Below are 7,400 nucleotides of genomic sequence, written 5' to 3'. Positions count from 1 at the left end.
AATGAACTGTATATTGCACACTGTAGTCACTCAATAGATGCAGGTGATGACTGGGGGACAAATGGTCTCCTTCTGAAACACTGAGTGTTGCCTGTTTTCACCTGGCCCTCCGCAGCCATTTTCCTCTGATCTTTACACTGCTCTCTGCCCTGGGGTGCTCGTCTGTGTGGACATCATCAAGACACTGCTTTGACCTGTGGCTTCCTGGTAGGTTCAGGCCAGGATGGACCTGCAGAAAGTTAGAGAGAGTGAGATCAGGCCTTTACTTTCTGGCTCCTTTCCCGCAAGGTCCCCTTGGGTTGACTAAGAACTTAAATGAATCGGCGCCCTTCATGCAACTCTCTCCTTGCGGGCTCCGGAAGCTGCCCTCTCCTTTCCGTGGGCCCCGGGCTGTGACGGCCCTGTATTGCTAACCCCGGGCTACGTGTGGCCGCTCTGCATCTTACTCACGCCTTTCCCCCTGAAAATTGATTGATTTGCTAGTCCTTTCCAGAGCCTTGTCATTTTGGTACCACTTCATCCCTCCTTACAGGCACGTGCGTCGCTCACACTGTCCTGTCACATTTTCTCCCTTAGTCCCTCCTTCCCCACCTGCCTCCGCCTCTCTGGTAAGCACTTTCTTTTCTTTTCTTTTTTTTACAAATTACAAGGACTTTTCACCCTTCAGAGAAAAAAACACCAGAACATATGAAATATATTCAATCTTTCATACAAATTTTTTCCCTCTCTTCAACCATAATAAGTGATACCAAATTTTGTCCTAACCGGAGGATCTGAAAGCACGGCTTATCCAGCCCACTTACAGGGAAGGCAAATGCTGCCTCTTGAAATGGTCCCACTCTGGAACCTCCGATCATCCTCCGGAAGTCCCCCCTTGCCTGGTTTTCTCTTATTATGTTGTCTGGTCACTTCATTGAACCACATTACAGATTTTAACTTTTCCACGGCGTCCATGATTTTTCCTGTGTTTCTCATAGAGTGCGTCTGACCTTCACTGCATTGCCACCTCCTCTGGCACCCTGAGCCTCCTTATCAGCACCGTTACTCCCAGAGGCTGCTCCTCCTTTTCCCCCTTTTCTAGAACGGCTTTTTCCTTTGGGCAGCATCTTCGAAGCTTATGGCTAAACTCTCAACTACTTCCATTGACTTACTAGCTTATTTTTTACAGTCTTAACATTTTTTTCTGGGTGTGTTTTGTCAATTTGTTTTCTGTGGTTATTTATATGCTGCAAATGAGTGAAACCATCCAGCAACTATCTTAACACTTGATGATTTATTTCACTTAGCACAATCACCTCAAGATTCTTCCACTTTGTCACAGAACTTTTTAAAAGAGTTCTTTCTTGCGTTCTTTGGGTAGATACTCAGGGGAGGAATTGCTGGATCATATGCTCTCCAATGCTTATTGCAGCACTTTTTGCAGTAGCCAAGCTATGGAAACAACTTTTTTTTAAAAAAAAATATATATATATATATGCTTTAAAGATTTATTTATTTATGCATACAAGAGCCGAGGTACAGGCCAGGTATGCGGGGGCGGGGGGGTGTCAGAGGATTCACTGGAGATAGAGCGGGGAACAGAACAGGCAGAATGACCGAAATATACTGCTGAGGGGAGCAGCGGGTGAGCCAGGAGAGGTCTGCTTCACCATGTGGTTTCTCCTTGGCTGCCCGGGGATCGAATTCGTGCTGCTGAGGCTGCAGATTGCTTCATAGTGCGGTGCTTAACCCCTTGCACCACTGAGAGGCCTGGAAACAGCTTAAATGCCCAAAGACAGATAAAGAAGGCATGGTATACATACACAATGGAATACTACTCAGCTATTTAAAAAAAGAGGAAATCTTTGCCAGTTGGGACAACATGAATGGAACCAGAGGAGATTATACTGAGCAATACAAGGCAGAAGGGGAGGGACAAATAATGTATGATTTCAATTGTAGAATATTAGAAACAATATTTTTTTGAGCAGGCAAAAACAAAACAAATCTTTGAAGTCTGACTGTAGAATTGAGATTACCAGAGCAGGGGGCAGTGGAAGGAAAGTGTAGAAAGGACCTGATGGACTATGGTGGAGGATTATTGGGGTTTTGGTGCTGGGCGTGCTGTGATAATTTCAGTTTTGTAGAGGTGTGAACTTATACCCCTAAAACTTATACAGTGCTGTGAATCAAATTACCTCAATAAACGTAATTAAAAAATAAAAATAGTTCCGTTTAAAAGAAATCTTTCTCAGTTAACCTTATTTAATTTGAGTCATTGTGTTACAGGGCAGGGAGAGGGGCAGCCCAGACCCTGCAAACCTGCCTGCTCTAAATGGGTTCTGCCATCTGCCGCATCAACACAAAACATTTGAGACTTTAATGGGAAGGAACTTTAATACAACTCGGAAACAATACAGGAAAGGCAAAGAATCTAGTTTCTAAATCAAGCACCCAAAGTGACCCGTCCCCTCGTGGGTAAAAGTCCATCCAAATGGGATTGGCCCAGAGCAAGGCCCCAAAGCCTGCCACAAGTCTAAAGCATCTTCCAGTGGGGACCCACAGAAAAGGGTCAGAAACAACCAGACAAGCCCGGAAGGAAAAGAGCAAAATCAACATCAAGATAAAAGCTGCCACTGTCACCTCCCCACGGGTCTCACCCACGTCTGTGTCACCCCGTCCACGACCAAAAGACAAGTGCAGTTTATTCACGTGTCTCTAGGCTCCATGTGCCTCCTCCAGGTCTCCTTCTGGCTCCATCCTGCTTCCTTCCTCAGTCTCCTCTGCAGCTTCTTCTCTCCCTGCTCAGCTCCACCCTCCATTTGGGTGGGGCAGGGAACCTGGAACCTCCCCCTTTCAAGGGGACCACCCTGTTACAATTGGAGCCCTGACTGAAACTCCTGTTTGCCATTGATTTTGGAAACATAAAAAGGTGCCTTTAAAAAAAAAAATTAAATTTTTCCTTACATTGTTGTAAACCCCATAGTTCTTCCACCACCGTATCACTCTCGAACCATCGTACAAAGGTGACATTTGATTTAGCTGTAGAAAGACTTTAAATAACAACTTGAGTCAAATGGAAAAGGCTCAATTTTCACAAGAATGTAATAGCTGCACAGTTTCAGGGGACATGTCACTATTGCATGACATTGTCAACTTTGTAGGGACAGTGACTGAAATTTGGCTTAAGTTTTCTATGAATCTTTGTGGTATTTGAAATATTCAAATTCTTCTGTTTTTATGGTCAGCATGGGTCAGAGGCTAAGTGAGATATAGCTAAGCAGGGGACTCCTGGCATGTTCGAGTTTTCCAAGACTGCTGGTCTCTCTTCTCATTACAGTTGACGATGACAGACAACAGAAATGAAAAACGTAACTTATGCTGAAAAAAAAAACAGAGATAATGATCTCTTTTTGACTTTCATCTGAACAGATTTGCTTTGCTATTATGTCACCTATAACCATTCAATATCAGTGCATAGACTCAAGTTTTTACTGAAAAAAAAAAAAGGAAGAGATCTTTTATGGCCTGATCGTGGCTCCTACTTTGTGTGAAATATCCCCATACCCTATTTAATTTGGACCTATTAAACTGTCAAGGAATAATCCACCTTGAATTTAACCCAGAATATTCCAGGATGATAAAGTTTTTCGTCCTTTTAGCAGCGGCAGGGATTTTTCTCCTTGGCTGTATTGACTCCTTCCCCATTAGACTCTAACACTCGAGGCTGCAAATCCATTCTTCTCTTAAATAAATGGTCATGGTGTTTACCAGAATTTTATTACTATGGCAGAGACCTCATCATTGGGATTTTTTAATGGGGAAATTTCATAGCCTGTTTTCAAGGTTATTACTCAGAACACCAGATATGTAACAAGGTTTTATTTTTCTTTTATAGTTATTGTCACAAAAGATGCCAACATAGCAGTTTCAATTATTCAAATGATTATGGCTAGCAGGAACTTTTTCATCTGAGACAATTAGGCATCTAGTTGGAATGTTTAGAAAAATAAACAACCATTGATGGCTCACTAATTGATTTTTTCTCCACTTTAATCATTCATCCATTCGCCAGCTGGTGATTGAAAACAAGTGTTAAGTATATAGATGGGAACAAAAGATGATGTTATCTCACTGAACTGAGCTACTTAGATAAGTAGCACCTATATACACATTAATTATAATTTATTTCAGCAGTGTTGAGGCTATTAGGTACATGATACAGAGGAAGGGGGACCTAACTTGACTGTGGGGAGAAGGGTTAGTTGGGAGAGTTTCACAGAGGAGTTCATCTGAGTTGGGTTTTGAAGGTTGAGTAGAAGATAAACAGATAGCAAGCAAGTAAGCACCAATGGTCTTAGACCTTTTGCTCAGGAAGTTGGTTATTGTCCTGTGGACAGTGAAAGCCTCTAGAAAATTTTACCTAGAGAAGATACATGACCAAGTTTGCATTTTGGCAAGACTCTTTGGCTGGGATATAAGGGATATACTAGAAAGGAGGGGTGGAGTCATGTGTGTGTGAGGCTGCAGGTAGTAAAAGTCATCAGTTGCTACAGAAAGAGTCCCCACAAGAGCTAAAAATGGCCTCAACTAAGGCTCTGATAGTGAGAATGAAGAGGCCGGTTCAAGAGAGAATGAGAAGAAACTGGCAAAACACAGAAAACAAACTGGCAAAACACAGGAAAAATAATTCTTAGACTCTGAAAAATATGCTGGCCACCAGAGGGGGTGCGGGGATGCAGGAGGGGAGAGGGGCAGGAAGGCAGAAGGGCGCTGGCACGGGAGCTTTGGTGCAGGGTAAGTGAAGCAAGGGCATGTATGGAGGGGTGAGGTTGTACTCCCCAAAGTGTATAGTTCTATAAGCCACTGGTGAATCAAGAAAATTTGAGGAAAAGACGTCTTGAATAAACTTACCTTTACTTCATTTTGAGTCATCTTTGCGGGTGCCAGCAAGAAGTACTTTGAACGCTTATTTTAAATTATTTCATTTGGAATCTGCCTACTCATTGTTTCTTCTATTCTGAATTATTTTTCTGCTAGTTAAATCAAGTGTGCAAAGCCTTCTTTTCTAGAAAGAGAATGATATACTCCAGCTGTTGAGAATGATATTAGAATTCAGTGATGTTAAAATTCCTTCAATCTCCACTGTAACATTTGGTTATGCTCTAACCAAACTAACATTTGGTAGGTTGCAAAAAAATGCTGTGTGAGAGCCTGGGAGTGCTACACCTGATTTTTGCTGCTGTTAATCAGATTTATTGAATTCTTTAGCAACAGGGATATAAACTATACCTTACTTGAATCAGCAAAGAGAATAAAAGCCACTAGATCATTTATAAAGAGCTTTACAGAAATATTTCAGGAAATATGTGCTTGTGTGCTCATATATCCTGATGTTTATAACTGGTTCAGTCCTCTGAAGCCAGGGTGGGAAGGTGAAGCCTCTTCTCTTGGCTGCTTCAATGGGGGGAGATTCTGAGGCCCTGCCAGTTGATCTGTCACTGAGCTTTATGCCAAGGTGGGTAAGCTGGCTTGGTATGGACTAGATATAAAGCAAAAACAAGACTTGAGAAGGCAATGGAATTGAATGGGAAGTGCTGAAAATAATCTAGAAAGACAATGGAAATACACAAATCTGGGTAGTCGTTTTTGAGTTGAGGCCTAAATGGAATTCTTCTACCTCCCGGAAGTAGGAGATAGTTAAGAAGCCATGTACATCCCACTAAGGAAGTCAGATTTTTATCTTGAAGGCAATGGGAAGCCATCAGCTATTGTGAATCTGGTTTAAATATGGCACAGGATGTCCTAGTATTTCTATATATTCCTTCGGCATGAATGATTCTCATTCAGGTTTATTGATACCTAACTTACATATATAAAAATCAGTTCTTTTTAATATATATTTCTATGAAGTGTTGACAGAGTCATGTAACAACCACTGCAATCAAGCTATAGGATAGTTACATTACCCACATAATTCCCTTTTGGCCATTTGAAGTCAACCCCTCCCTCCACGCCAGCTTTTAGTGACCAATGGTTTATTTTCTGTTCCTATAGTTTTGCTATTTTGGCACAGCCACTAAGGAAAATGGTTTGATGATTTCTTTTAAAGTTAAATACACACTATATAACACAGCAAGCCCACTCCTTAGTCTTTACTATCAAGAAATCAAAACTTTTGTTCACATAAAACCCTGTATGTGAATGTTTATTGCAGCAGTATTCATAATTGCCCCAAACTGAAAATAGCTGAAATGTCCTGCAGTAAGGGACGGGATTAGCAAACTGGTACATCCATAAAATGGAATACTACTCAGCAATAAAAAGCTGTTAACAACATGAATGAATCTCATATGGATTATACTAAGTGACGAAGGAAGCCTCAAAAAGTCACATACTGTATATCATTCTGTTTCTAGAAAAGAAGTCTTTGCATCCCTCTGTGCACCCCTGTCCATAGTATTTGATGCACAGTGGCTCTCCCATTTTGTATTCCTACCGGCAATGTATGAGAGTTACTCTACATCCTCAACAGCATGTGGTAGTTTTCTTTTGTAAACCATCGTAGTAGATTTGTAGTTATTTCCTGTGGTAGATAGATGCTTTCACTCTCCCCTCCATGTAAGCATTTTAGAGCTATAATTTCCCTCTACATATTGCTTTAGATTAAATTCTACAAGTTTTGATACGTTGTATTTTCATTATCATATAGTTCAAAATATTTTCTATTTTTGGTGGTTTCTCTTTCAACCCAGGTTTCTTTTTTAGAGGATACGACATAATTTTCAAATATTTGCAGATTCTTTAGTATCTTTTTGTTATTGATCTTTAAATTCTGTTTTGAAATGCATTGTGACTTGATTTATAATACAGCGTATCTTGGTGAATGTTACCTGTGAATTTGAAAAGATTTGTTTTTCTGCTCTTGTTGGGTATTGTGCTCTATAGATGTGACTTAGGTCAAGTTGGTTGATAGTGCTATTCACTCTTCTATGCATTACTTATTTTTTTCCTTAGACAGATGAGGGCTGAGGGGAGACTAAAATTGCAACTATATTGTTAAGTTGTCTGTTTCTCCCTTTAGTTTGATCAATTTTTGTTTCATACCTTTTGAAACTCCGTTATTAGGTACCTAATGATTTAAAATTGTGTCTCCTTGATGAATGTCATATTTATCATTGTGAAAAGACCCTTTTATCTTTAGCAAAACTCCTTAGATCTACTTTGTATGGTTTTAATATAGCTTAGTGTTTTTATAGTAAGTCTTCTCCTATCCCTTACTTTTATTCTACTGTGTCTGTATATTAAAGGCATAGCTTATAAATATATCCATAATAAATATATCCCTATTGTTGGATCTTGCTTTTAAAACTATCTAGTCTGACAACCTGTCCTTTAATTGGAATGTTCAGTTCATTTTT

The 7,400-nt window shown here is 40.3% G+C and overlaps 1 pseudogene across 1 annotated transcript; it reads right to left on the bottom strand.

Annotated features, from left to right (window-relative positions):
• Positions 1–698: 698 nt before the first annotated feature.
• Positions 699–1,129, bottom strand: LOC311186999 (peptidyl-prolyl cis-trans isomerase NIMA-interacting 4-like; annotated as a pseudogene). The gene has a single exon. The product of its transcript is annotated as a peptidyl-prolyl cis-trans isomerase NIMA-interacting 4-like (transcript).
• Between the last annotated feature and the right edge of the window lie 6,271 nt (positions 1,130–7,400).

Source organism: Talpa europaea, assembly GCF_964194135.1.
Source record: "Talpa europaea genome assembly, chromosome: X".
NCBI lineage: Eukaryota > Metazoa > Chordata > Mammalia > Eulipotyphla > Talpidae > Talpa > Talpa europaea.
The sequence above is the reverse complement of the archived record's forward strand: the minus strand, read 5'-3'. Positions and strand labels throughout refer to the sequence as shown.